Source organism: Ursus maritimus, unplaced genomic scaffold (genome assembly GCF_017311325.1).
Source record: "Ursus maritimus isolate PB19 unplaced genomic scaffold, ASM1731132v1 scaffold_16, whole genome shotgun sequence".
Lineage (NCBI taxonomy): Eukaryota > Metazoa > Chordata > Mammalia > Carnivora > Ursidae > Ursus > Ursus maritimus.
In genome coordinates, this window is record NW_024424008.1 from 43311724 (window position 1) to 43325994 (window position 14271).

Sequence of the window (14271 nt, forward strand, 5' to 3'; positions counted from 1 at the left end):
GACTATTCAGGGAGGAAGGCCAGCAACTGAGAGAGTAGCCCGAGGCCATTGCCCACAGAACCTAGCTGAGGCTGGGCCTGGCCCCCAGCCCCAGGTCAATCTTCCTCCTGGTTGTCTGCTCTTTTTGCCCCCACTGCACCCTTCCTGGCACATCCTTGTCTGTGCTCTTGGTGCTGTGGCTGTTATGCAGCTTGTTTTCTAGTTTATTAAAGGGTTAAGAAAAATGGCTACAGTTTGACAAACAGCTCTCCTAGGTGAACTGGTGGAGCTCCAGCGCATCAGGCCAGCGCTGCGGAGGTGACAGAGCCCCACAAGGCATGACTCCCGTACTCTTGGGAGGGAAGAGGACCCTCCCTCTCTGGGAGCGGGGAGAACTAGTCTACTGCTGCTAAATAGCCCTCACCCTTCTGAGGTGCATCACTCCCTCCCCCAGGTCATGGAAGGCCGTGTGGCACAGTGGTTAGGAGTGTGGACCCCTGCATCATTCAAACCTGGGTAAGGCCTGCATTATGTGACCACAGGCAAGAAACGTTAGTTCTCTGAGCCTCATCCGCAAAGGGAGGATAATAATCACACTTAGCTCAAAGGATTAGTATCAACGTAAGCAAGATAATAAATGCAAAGTGTTCGGTATAGCTCTGGACATTCAATAAATGGGAGCTGTCATAGATATTAGGTCCTCCAATTCTACCCTCTGGCCCCAGAGCCAGCATAACGCTACCATCACCATTGTCAGGAGGAAGCAACTTCTCATTTGGCCACTCCCCGGTCTTACTCAGAATATCCAAGAAGGTTCTTATTCTGCTCGCTCTTGCTCACATGACTGTCCACGTCCCATGTGTGTCTTAGAGGCTAAGTTCCTTGAGGGTTAGCCACACCTACACCATCTTGTATCACGCAGTGCAACAAGCAGTTGTGATTATGCAAAAAAACCCCCACCCGACTCCAAAAAACTATACAGTGTTAGCTCTGAAAGGACTCCCCCTGCTCCCCAAGGTCACCTTCTCATGTTGCTAATCAGGAAGCTGTAGCTCACCAAAGCCCACAAAGCTGCGCAGTGACAGCTGGATCTGGAACTCAGGCCCCTAACGCAGGAAGGCACACTGCCCACCAACCCTCATTCCCAAATTCCCTTCCACCTAGAAAGACTGTATAAGACCCCAGACTATGAGGCATTTCACACCAAAATGTCTCTTCCTCTTGGCCAAAGCTGAGAAACGTTTTCTTTGCACCATTTTTCCTGACCCCTTAGGGAGAAGGGTGGCCAAAAGGGAGTCTCCAGGGCAGAGGGCAACTGAGAGCCAAGAAAACTGGTGGCTGATGCCCCGAACTGGCTTCCTCCTGCCCCCCATGCCCCCCTTTCTTCTCCTCCTCCTATTTGCCCACCCTCCTTTTGAATTCTCTCCTTTTCTCATTTTGCCTGGGCTGCCCGCCTTCTCAGCTGTTTGCTCAGAAGCTGGGCTCTGTTTGCTGAGCTGTTATTCATTTTCATATTACCTGGGATATTTTCAGCTGCTCCTCTGGGTTTTTAGGAGAATTTCAAGTGGTAGAAAGCAACGTGGGCTGCAAAGGCAAATACGCATCCATGACCTCTGAGCCTCACCTGGGGAATCTGTTCATCTTACCAGCTGACTTCCTGACAGCATAGCCACTGTTCCCTGGCCTGATGCTCGGCCTCTCATCGCGGGCTTCCGGGGAGCAGGGCATGCTTTTAGGCAAACAGGCTGCGAGTTTTCTCAAATCCGTGACTGATGCATCAGAATGCTTTGCTCAGGCTCTAGAGTGATGGCCTAATGACTCGTACGGCTTTTGGCCCTGCCTCCCCTCACGGGACCTCCTTCCTGCACTGCAGCCAGACCAGGGAGAGAGCCTCTCAGAGGTGCCTTCATCTCCCCTGCCTCCCCCCAGAAGCAAGGAGCACAAGGCAGGTGAAGAAGTCCCCTCTGCAAACAGCTTCAAGAATGCATGGCCTCACCGCGTTCTTCCGGACACACCAGGACCCAACACTGAGGCTGTGGGAATAAACGGGAATGACAAGGGAGCAGGGCATAAAGAAGAAGGCTGCTCCTCTGGAAGGAAGCCAGAGACTTGTCCCTGTGCCCCATTTACTTGATCAAATCCCGAGGGGCCTCTTTCCATCCCCACCCCAGGTCCGTGGCAGAGCAAGGCCTGAATCCTGCACAGTATGGAAGGGATAGAACAGAAGTACGTGGCCCATCAGAGGAACATGGATACACAATCAGAAGATCCTGATTGAAAGGCTTGGTTATCCCATACGTTAGTCACGTGACTGTGGCAAGTCACTTAGACTTTCTGTCCCGTCACCTCCCCCGTAAAACTGGGACAACAGAATCTACATCAGGGCAGGTGCAAACTCTCCATGAGATAACATGTGAGCCAGTGCTCAGTACGTCGGATCGGCCTCTGTATATGTCAGCTACTATTCATCCAGACTCAGACCCTCCATCAGCGGACCAATCACGGAGGACGCACCATCAGTCACATTGAGACAGACTTGTGCAAAAACACCTGGGTCTTGAGACCCAGCGGCCCCACCGCTGCCAGCACTTAGCTCCCCCCTCCTTTCAAGCCTCCACGGAATTTGTTCCAAATGTTCCAGGAGCCCCGGGAAGAGGCCTGGGTTATTGGATATGTGTTGGGTTTAATAAAGGGCATCGAGCAGCTGTGGGCTTGTTGTGTTCTCCAGGCTTGTCACTGTAGTGCTGATGGCCTGTGGCACTGCCACGCCAGGTGAGAGACGTCAGTAAAACAAGAGTAGGTTTTATTAACAGGATTGAGGGAGCTGCTAGTTCATCTGTCATGGGATGTGGACCACAGTGGCTTCCCCATCTGCAGGCCAGCCCCTCCATGGCTCCTGTCAGACTCACCTCATTTCTGGGCTCCGTGGGCCGAGTGGAGCCAAGACAGGCTCTGGGCTATGAACTGGAGCACGGCCCACAGAAGAGATCCTTCTTTATGGGCCTTGTGGGATTTTTTTTATCTCGAATAAGCCATCAAGTTGCTGTTATCTTTTCCTCAACTCTGCTATTTTCATGACAGGATAGACATTGAAGGACTAAGTAGAACTGAAGCCAGAGCCTTCTCAGGGGCAGGGACTGGGCCGCCTCTGATAACCAGGTGCTCAGCAGAGTGCTCTGAGCTAGAACGTCTGCCTGGTAAATAGTGAATGAAGGAGTGAAAACAGAAGTGGGGCTGCCGCTGGATCACCGATGTGGGATGGAGGTAGGGGCTGCGGAGCCATCCCAGTGCAAATGATGAGAGAAGGTCCATTCAAGGAAGAAGAACACGGAACACACATCTAGGCAGCGCTTGGCATCGGAAAAATCCAGAAAGAGATCATGAGTCCCTCAGACAGGGCATCATGGCAAAAGCCCATTTTCTAAAAGAAGGGCAAAGGGCCAAGTTGGACTTGCAGGGCTAACCCAGAGCCCCTTAAAATCTTCCCCCAAAAGAAAGCCAGAATACATCATAGAGCCTGGGTAGGACCCAGTCTGAGGGTGGAAGTCCCATGGCCACTGCTGTAGGGAGGAGAGAATGGTAGGGCATAGGAAAATGAAGTTATTCAAACTCCCTTCCTCCAAATCCCTAAATAGGATCATCAGCTCCCTGTAAAGAACACAGAAATAGAGTCAACGAGGGGTCACCCCTGTAGAACCTTCTGTTTCATACCCAAGGCACCCAAGACTCAACCTCTTTGATCCCAGTCAAGTGAGCCCCTGACAATCCTGGAGAACCCCTCACATAGGGCCTCTCAAGTCAGATGTCACCCTCCCAAAATAGCCCACTCCTGTCACAGACCCACATCCAGGGGCCCATGTGTGTGGAGGAGATGGGGGGCAGCTATGATCTCCTTGTTTCCTCCTGCCATCCTATTTTGGAAGACATGAATTATAGAGAGCATCAGAAGAGCTCTTCTGGGAAGGTAGACTGGGAGCTGGGTGCCTCTTGCTTTAATTTTTTTCCTCAGTGGAGAAAAGGCTAAGAGGCCACACTGGCCTTCCAGACAAAGAGTGGCAAATGGCTAACTACAAAATAAAGATGTTTCCAGGGCATCCGTTGTTCCCTCGTTCTCTCTTACCCTTTGAACCAATTCACGAGAGTCTGGGCCATAAGCATGTAGGAGATTTTTAGTTTAGCAACACACACTGAACCATGCCTGGCATGGGACAATTAGAAAAGATAGTCAATAGGAGAAAAGGCTAACAAATGCTACATAAACACTGAAATTAAAATCCCCAAGGCTTCAGCCCAAATTCTGGGCCCTTGAGAGCATGCATGGAGAAGGATGCCCTGGCAGGGTCAGCCATCTTTGGAAAGAGCCACTCGCCTGACTGCAGAGGGAGAACCACAACTGAAGGCCAGAAGAAGAGAATGTTAAGGTCATTTGTTTAGCTTTCAGGATCGCCGGGAGAGTGGGCTGGTGCCAGCTACAGTCTTCTTTGCAAAGCAGTGATAAATAAGCCCATTGGACTCGAGAAAGGCAGGAACCCTGAGTTATTCAAATACTAGCCATGAGTCTTTGAAACCCGGGAAAGGATCTTCTCTGGCAGACAGGTTCCTTAAGCTAGCCAGAAAGATTGTTTCCTGGGGGCAGCGAATGAGCAGAGGTGATGGCAGAACCTTCAGGAATTGTTGGCATTCCCATCTCCATCGCCTGTCTTGTATCTCTAGTGCCAACCATGATTGATGCCCAGCACATGAAGCACTCAGTAAATATTTGCTAATGAAAGCATGCATGAGCCCCAATCTCTAGGAACTATTTGTCACGATTCCCCAAGCCGATCCTATGTGGAAACTCACCCAAACTCCAAGGAACACCACTGTGCCCCCCCCCCCCCACTCTGGAACATGTAAAAATGGCCTATGTCTAAGTGTCCCGGCAGCCTTTGGAGTGCATGCTACTAAATTCACTTGAAAAGAGCTAGAATACCCCCACCCCCATTCTGCTGAAGGGAGAAGTGAGTCTTCTATCTTATTTCCAGACTCACTCCAAGCCCCACACTGGATGGTGGACACCGCCTGCCTCCATCAACCAAAAGCACACAAGTAGCAAATGGTCAAGGGGCCAAGCGGGCTTAGGTCTGGGAGACTTTGTCACCCCTCTGCAAGTGTTAGCAGACAGGCTGGATTCCCCAGCTCCGCCATTAATTGTAGCCCATGTGCTATGATTACAAAATGGAATTAAATGACATGCCAAATTAAAGAGTTATTTTTTCTAATAAATATTTTGCATAGGATGTGTTTATAATGGAATTAATTATTTACACTACCATATAGAGAAAGCATAAATATAAAGAGAGAGATCAGACAGTTCCTGTAGGAGAAATAAAATGAAAATTTCCATCAGGATGATGAATACCTGCGATCTAACTTTGGGGCTGGGGCTAGGGGGAGGTGGAGAGAGAGGGACATCTTGAGAACAAATCTGACAAACGTTATCGAGGCTTTTGAGGGAAGAATATGTTAAAAATGAAAGTGAGTACAGAAAGTTTAAATATTTAATACCTGCATTAATTCTAATTCACACTTTCTTTATTTTTCAGATTAAAAATTTACAAGAATTCCCATCTCTTTCATCCTTCTCCTCCCATGAGACACGTTATGGTCACCGTTCCAGGGACCACCTCTGACAGCCCTAGGGAAAAAAGGGGGCATGAGAAAAGTAGCATCCATCCCCCTCTGCCATGGCACCCGTCCCCCACCAGACAACTCCCCCAACTCCACTCCAGGAAGCCACTGTTGTTGGGTTTCTGGCGCCAGAATGACTGATGGGACTGAAGCCACTTCCTGGCCTCCTTGGCTCTCCCTGAGAGGGCCACAGAATTCTCAGAGATGATGCAGCCAAGCTGTGGGTTTAAAGTGCTTGCCCAAGTCCAGACCTTGTGGGCATAGAAGAAATATTCCCATGGGACTGATTTCTCCTTGAAACACGAGATTTTTGTCACACCCAATTCCGGGCCCCCCTGCCCTCTGGGAGCTTTGATTCTAAAGCCTACCAGATCAGCCTTATATGCTTTAAATAACACAATTTTAAATTCTGCAAGCCAGAATTAATTTGAATGCAAGGAAGAAATCACTTCTTGAAGATCAAAGTTGAGAGGGTAACACTAGGGCATTACTTCCAAGCTTTAGCTGTAGTCCCCAACCCAGCATTAAGCTGGTGAGCAAACACACCTCATGATAATAACAAAACATACACCTGCGTTCCTTTAAAAAGCCCTTTCCCACATCACATCTGACCCAACAGTTCCAGTGACAAAGGTGCTGTTGTCAGCCTTCATTTGATACACAGGTCCAAGGCCTCCCTACTCCAAATTAAAATTCTTCCCACTGTTAGGACACAGCTTCTCCAGCACAGAGTTCCCAAATACTGGACATGGAAGGAAAAGAAAACCTGGGCTGAGATGCTTTTTAACCCTGTTCCCTGATTTCTGCGCAGCCAGCCTGCCAGGCAGGTCTACACTTTCAGGTTGAGCGCAATGTGGGGAAGCGTGGCCACACTCTGCTCACCTGACGGGTCTGCTGTGTCCTTGCTCCTGTTTTCCTTCTGAGACTCTCAGTGACCTTGAGGCCAGAGACCCTTAGAGGAGAGCTGTTGACAAAGTTGTCTCAAAGTCTGAGCATTCCTCTGACCCTTGGGCTTTAGATTGTCAGCGCGGATGTGGTGTTTTCTTCCTTCTCTCTCTTATAGCATACCACCCCCTTGCATCACTTACCACAAATTCCTGTGCAAAATACCTTCATAAATAGTGCTGATTAGCTCCTTGTTCTAATCAGGCCTCTGCTTAGAGACAATTCCCTGCCCCCAGCCCCACTCCTCCTCTTGCGTCTACTGATCCACAAAGCGCCTGTAAATCAGCACAGAAAACACACACGCACCCGCTCACCCACACCCCCACACCTCCCCCCCCCCCACACGTGCTCCCTCCATCAGAAAGCTGAGCAGGAAATCGCGCCTGTGGTGGGGATCTGGCGCAGAGAGATGTTTGGGGTTGTTTGTTGTTTCTACTCCCAGATACCTGCTGGAATAGGGCCAGCCCTTTAAATGAGATGAGCAGAGCTAGAAATCATCCCAGCTTAATGTCTGGAGAGCAGAATCCCTCTAAGCGGTTCCTTCGTCCTCTCTCTCACATAATTCACACAGTCTCCTCCTGAAAGGGCAAGGAAAGAGAGGCCCCCAGCCAGGTAGAGGGCACGATGGGATGAGCTCAAAAGGACCAGCTTCAGAGATAGCCAGTCTCCTGTGGAGCCTCTGGGACAAGCACATCCTCCTGTTGGCTCCACAGAGAGCACTATCAGGCTCGGAGTTAGAGCCGTGAGGGCCCAGGACCACGCGCACAAGCATCCGGAAGTAAGTCTGGTAGACCAGTTGTTTGAGCCTCACCAACAAGTCTACCCACCCTTCCCGATCTCACTGGTTGTGAAATTTTCAGATGATGGAAGGAGGGACGGAGATAGCAGGAAAGAAGGTAGCTTAACCAATTGAATATGTTGATCAGGGGTCGTGCTGTGACTGATGACAGTAACAGACACGGTGATGGTGGTGAACCCCTTGCAGGAGTGAACCCCTTACTCCCAAGGACTCTCACCAGCCTCTGTCTCACCTAATAAAAATCAAAAGAGAGATCCGATGTTTGCAGAAGGCACACTCCTAAGATCCTAGCATAGTGCTAGCGCATTATAGGCATTCTTGTTTTTCTCATTTCCTCCTATTCTACATTCATTTTCTTGTGCTAAATAAAATGATTTAAAACCTGGGTCAAGATTAGGAAGGAAGCACTGAGGCCTTTCCTGACCCCCAGATCCTGTGTGTAGATTGGTTTTGCTGCTGTAAGGAGACAGAAGGAATGAAAGGCTCCTGAGGGCAGGGTAGAGGGCCTGGGCAGCCAGCAAAGAGGAAGGAAGGAGAAAAAGCTCTCCCTTGCTCAGAGGGAGGGGCTCTTGGCCAACAGAGATGAGATCATCTTAATCCATAAACCTACTTTTATTTTTAAAAAGCGGTTTTCAAAGGAACTGATACCCCCTTCCCACCTCTACGCTCCCTACCCAACCCCTCCAAAAAAAGCAGGTCTGTCTTGCAGTCTCTCTCATGCAAGTATCCTATTTTCATGAGCAAGAAGTTCAAGAGCAAAGGGAATCACAGTTGTTAAAAGCCCTGAAAAAATGAGATACAGGCCCACCTCAGAACATTTTCCTGAAATGAGGTAAAGTGGGAAAGTGAAGAATTGGGGGTCAGGGGACGGATCAGTGTGTGACCTCAGACAAGTCACTTACTTCGTTTGAGTGTCGGTTTTCTCCTTTCCAAACTAAGAGAAATCTTACTTAGTTGGGGTTTAATTCTCCTAAGCTATGCTTAGGGAGCCTCTCGTCCATGCGCACACCAGCCATTACCACATTTACAGTGTCACTCCATTCTCACAAGAACCCTGCGAGAAAGGAACTCTTCTTGCCTCTGAGAGATGCGACACTAGGGCAGAAGGCCGAAGTGGCCCACCTGTGGGCAGAGACCCTGTCAGTCATGGGTCTGGGCTGGAGCCCAGGTGTTCTGCTCTGCGGCCCCCACGCACTCGGCCACGTCGCAGCTCTCTCCTCATGGGCGGATGAGCTCGTGTACATGCAAGGCCTTTGGAAAGTTTAAAGGCTGGAGGACGTGAGGTGTTATTTCTGACAGTTGAGAGAGTGGAGAGGAGAGGGGCACTTTTCATTTTTGAAGCTTCTTCATTCAGGGTCTTCTTCCTAGATACTTGGCAGCGAGAATTTTCTCCTCTCTTTGCTCTAGAAGCATTGCCTCACTTTTCAAAGCAGTAAAACCGCAGATGACCCGCAGACACCCCGGGGGCAGTTGGGGTGGAGGGTGAAGCTGTGAGGGTTTCACACCCACGGGAAACCTGAGACAGCCCTTACTGCTTCCCCAGCTCTGCCCTGACTCTTTGAACATCTAGGGCAAGGCCTCTCCCTGCCCCAGACACCAGTGTCTCCAACTGGAATGGAGATAAGCTGAGCAAAGCTGAGAGGCCAGCCAGAGTGAGGTGGTGGAGGAGGGCAGGAGTGCAGAAACCAGTGTCGGTGTGCCTCCCACCCAAGAGCAGGGAAACAAGGGGAGGCTTGTTATGGGGCCACCTGTGGTGCTGGGAAGTGCTGTGGGCATGTTAGATGGGGATGACAACCCTGGACAGAGAAAAGCTCTGGAACTTCTTGTAGAGGCTGGTGTTTGCCAGGGTGGCTTTGTTCACACTACTCGAAACAAGGGTGCCACGGTCATTCATGCTGAGGAGGCTCTAGGTTACACTGGGTTTCCTTTAGTGCTGGACTTCTTAAAATCTTGAAAATTATAACAAGTCCTATGACTCTTTAAAAGGGGGTGTTAATGCAGCTTTACCCAAACTTGCTTGGCTTTGGAACTCATTTTCTCCCCACAGAGCCCTCTTTGCTACAGGGTCCACTTTGGGAAGTGCTAGTTTAAGGCAACTCTCCCATTTCACAGATGGGGCCAGAGGAGGATGGGAATCTGCAGCTTCTAAAATTGGCCACCTTCCTGAATGCCCCTCATCCCTCGGGGGTTGAGAATCACTCCACACCTGTTTCCAGGGATTAGGGAAAATGTGCCCTGCTGCAGCTGTGGTGCATGGAAGAAAGGACACCTGTCCCCTCCTTTTAATGGGGCGAGGGGAGGGGAATGAAGAACTAGGCCCCTTAAAAGTGAGGAACCATTTAACAGAGTAGAGGAGCAAAACAGCTAGACAGGTCACCCCGAGAATACTCTATGCCTCCCCAGGTCTTAGCAGGGAACACCCAGGATGCCACATCCCAGCCCCCAGGCCCAACCCTGCAGATATTAGGCCTACTCAGAGACACTATCCTTGACCTCAGTTTCCCCATTTGCTAACGGCTCCTTCCTGGAAATGAACTCCTGTCCAGTGACAAAGTCCCAGGGCCCCCAAGTCCACAGTAGCCTGAGCTGCCTTCTAAAAGAGCTGGGGAAAGAGCTGACACCTATCAGTGTTTTTGCAGCTAAACAGGGAGCTCAACCAGGGAGAGTGGAGAGGGCCGGGGAGTGATGCCCACCCCTCCACTCCCCAGCCCCAGAACCCCCCCACCATGCCATCCAGAAACGGATCAAGGTCCCCTGGTAGGTAGCTCCTAGTCTGCTTCCTCTCCTCCCATGAGTCTGCCTTTCTGAAAAGGTCAGGCAAGGCACTAACCTCTCAGGTTCAGGGAGTTTATTCCTAAGGGGCTTGAGAAAGGTGACCTTTCCCACCCTCTAAAAATGGGGAGAGGACCGATTATAACCCCAGCTTTGTTGAGGTTACTGGGGGTGGGGCGAACAGGATTCCAATGGGCCAGGAAGAGCTGGAAGGAGAGTGCAGAGATGGAGGCCCCCTCCCCCTCCCATTATACATCATTCTGGGACTATCTCCTCCCAGCTCTGAGCCCAGCCAAGGCAGCTGTTGTCCAGATCCAGACAAAGACCTGACACTTCTTCCAACCAGGCCAAGCTGGGCGGTCTGTGGATGGGTAGGGGTTGCGGGGGGAGCAGAGAGAGGGGGCGAGGGAGAGCCAGGACAGAAAGATCGTCTGCTTGTCTTGTCCTCTGGTCCATGCCCTTTGTGCAAAGGCTCGAGATAGCCACTTCTGTGGGGCCCAGTCTGGCCCTCGGGCAGCCTCTCCCCCTCCTGCTTTGCTCCTCAGCCACATGCCCTTGGGCTGAGCTAAGTCCAGAACCCGGCTGAGTAGGGGAATTGTTCTGAGAAAGTGGCCCGTTGGCTGGTTGCTATGGAAACCGACATACCACAGTGCTGACCCCGGAGAGGTTTAGCACGCTCCCCCAGCAGGGATGCCAGCAGCTGGACTGCAGCTGTTACAGCGTTAAGTGGGGGCTGGAGCCTCCGCCAGCAGTCCCTGCTGTTTGCCTAAACTAGTCCCGGCAGCAGCTCCCCTCCATTTGCCCCCACCCCCAAGCCCAGCACAGCCTTCCCCCTGCTCCAGCCAGGAAGGGAGCGGCCAAGTCTACCCAGGCAGGAGGGGGTGAGGGTGGGGGAGGGGAGCAGAGCTTGACTCCAGGGAGAGGAGGTCTTTTATGAAGCAGGGCGCATCCTCCCCATCGCATTTCTGGGGAAACCGAGGCCCGCAGACGAGGGGGGATTGGTGCCCAGTCACACAACCAGGGCACGACAGAGTTGCTTTCGGCCCTCCCTGCACCAACTGAGTGCCCACTGTAGAGTCGTGGGCTCAGCGCAGACGGGAAGCATCTAACCAGGCATCACTGCGGGATGCCCCATAGAGGGTAAGGGGGCATCACTGAACAAAGGGTGCACCCAAAGCTGACCACAGAAAGACGGGTACATGAAGAAGAAAAGGAGAGTGAGCTGGGAGCAGTGGGGAATAGCAGGAAAGGGAGCTGGAGAGCTAGAGAGGCAGGGAAAGTTAGAGGAGAGAGGTAACGAGGTACCGGGAATGGGACAGGAGAGGCTTGGTGGAGTATTCCTTCCCCCAAACAAAGACAGGCCTGCCGAGGACTCCCCACAAAGAGAAGGGAGCAGAGAAGGGGCAGGGGTCAGTGGGGGGGGGGCATTAAAATAGGTTTCAAGGAGGCATCTCCTGCCATCCCATCATGCCTTGAGCTCCCCAAGTGGCCTAAAGCAAACACACCAACCAGCCTCCCTTCTGCAGTGTGAAGCTGCAAGACAGACCAGGCTAATCTGCACCTGGGACTCTAAACAAACATCCCCCAGCCAGAGAGGAGAGATGGTTCTCCCTGGGGCAGCCCCATCGGCCAGCCATCCCTCACAGCAGCCGGAACACCAGCTGCCTGCCATTCCCTGTACATCTGGCCTCATACCGGGTTTGCTCTGACCCTCATCCCCACCTCTCAAAGGAGACTTGGGCCTGCTCCCTCTTTGGCTGCCCTTCCTCATCTAGAACAGGGGCCCAAGGCAATGCCTTGTGAGCAGATGGCCCCCTTCTTCCTCCAGAACCCAATCTCACTGCTCCTAATGAATGAACACCCTTTTTCATATTCTTCCCCTCCAGCCACCATCAAAGAGTTGGTCACAGGTGGCTGGAGGGCTGCTCTGGATCCTGTCACCCTCTTGAGCTGTTGGGAAGTTGCTCTCTTTACAGAGGCTTTGCTCCACCGACACGAGACTCCTGGCACAGCTCCGGAATGAGCCAACATCATTACACTCCATAACTGAAGCCCTAGTTCTGCACCGGGCCAGCAGCTCGCTTTTGCATTTCACCACTTTTTTAAAAGGCAACCTGGTGCTTGCTTTGGCAGCACATATACTAAAATTGGAACGATACAGAGATTAGCATGGCCCCTGCGCAAGGATGACACACAAATTTGTGAAGCGTTCCATATTTTTGCCCTTCAACAGACGAATGGATAAAGAAGATGTGGTTCATATATACAATGGAATATTACTCAGCCATCAGAAAGGATGAATACCCACCATTTGCGTCGACATGGATGGAACTGGAGGGGATTATGCTAAGTGAAGTAAGTCAAGCAGAGAAAGACAATTATCATATGGTTTCACTTACATGAGAACATAAGGAATAGCATGGAGGACATTAGAAAAGGAAGGGAAAAATGAAGGGGGGCGGGAATCGGAGGGGGAGATGAACCATGACAGACTATGGACTCCAGGAAAGAGACTGAGGGCTTCAGAGGGGAGGGGGGTGGGGGACTGGGGTAGCCCGGTGACGGGTATTAAGGAGGGCACGTATTGCACGGAGCACCGGGTGTTACACGCAAACAATGAATCATGGAAAACTACATCAAAAACTAATGATGTACTGTATGGTGACTAACATAACAAAATAATTTAAAAAAAGAAGGCAATCTGGTATCTCAGGTGAGCGATTTCTATCGGGTTTGCAGACTCAACAAGAACAGCATCGAAGCTAATGTCCTACTCCTCTGGCCCACTTCTCCACCTTCTAAGCAAGACCAACTGTCAGTTACAGACACTTAGCGTTGACTTGGGGGTGAGATGCGCTGGCTAAGAGGTGCCTGGAGCCTGCCCCGGCCAGTGAGGGCATCAAAAGGTATTTTTTGAGCAGTTGACTGTATGTAAAGAGGGGGCATGTGGAAAAAGTCTTGGACAAGGGCCCCTGTCCAGAAGAAGTTTGCAGTCTTAAAAGAAGACAAAACTGACCTACCATGTGACACAGTGGTTTCTCAGCAACAGAGCACCCTGCGTGCAGACACAATGGAGGCCGAGGCACTGGGAGAGTCCTGCCCATTTCCTTCCTCCCTCCCTCCCTTCCTTCCTTTCTTCCTTCCTTCCTTCCAAGAGAGGGAGAGGGAGGGCGGGGTGGGGAGGGGCAGAGGGAGAGGGAGAGAGTCTTAAGCAGGCTTCATGGATGTGGAGCTCGATCACATGACCCTGAGATCATGAACTGAGGTGAAATCGAGAGTTAGACGCATAACAGACTGAGCTCCCCGAGTCCTGCCCGTTTCTTGAGGCCAAGTGCAGGCACTCACTTGGCAGTGATGGGTGTGTGAGCAAACTGTGGTGGCGAGGGTAAAAATCAGACCTCTTAAACCGTGCCAATGGTGAAACTCTAACCGGAGCTTCCTTCTATCTCTCCTTCTTGATAAAGACAGATACACAAACACCCAACATCCCCTCCTGACAGCAAGCATCTTTTTACCCTCTCACCAGCTCTTCCAAGGTGAGAAATGGGCCATGACCCAGGACCATGGTCTGAATCACTCTGGGACTTGGTCACATTCAGCCTGAATAATGACGACGGGTGTTTACAGTGCCCACGACCATTATTTCATTTAAATCTGCCCCACCCCCTGTGACCTGGGTGGGGATTATTATTCCCGTGTGTCAGATGAGGAGAAAAAGACCCAGAGAAGTGAGAAGTTGACCTGAGCTCATGCGTTTGAAAGCAACAAAGCCAGAATCAACCAAGGTCTTCCAGTGTGGGCCAGCACCTTCCCACTATGCCACGGGGCCTCTCTGTCGCTTCCCATTTCTTACAGAAGCTAGTACCTGGGAGTTGATCAGTAATCGTCTCTGTACAGCCAGAAAGCATAACATTGCCCTAGTTGCCTGGAAGGGCCCAGCGAGACACGTTCAGCTGTGTCTGTGTGAGTGGTGGTGGGGGTGGGAGAAGATGCAGCCAAAGCCCAGGTGACTGCCTGCTTCCACAGGGAAGGTCGCCCCGAAGTGCCGAGCTGCCATTTTGAAGAGATGGTGCCAAAGGGCACTGAACTAGTTTTAAGTTGAACTT

General features: G+C 51.3%; 1 protein-coding gene and 1 non-coding gene across 3 annotated transcripts in view; one reads left to right on the plus strand and one right to left on the minus strand.

Annotated features, from left to right (window-relative positions):
- The window catches only part of PKNOX2 (PBX/knotted 1 homeobox 2), a 184956-nt gene that overhangs the window by 147383 nt on the left and 23302 nt on the right, over window positions 1–14271 (minus strand). The gene's annotated exons all lie outside the window — the stretch shown is intronic.
- On the plus strand, window positions 12283–12386 carry LOC121102968. The gene has a single exon (XR_005835125.1). It is a non-coding gene; the product is annotated as a U6 spliceosomal RNA (small nuclear RNA).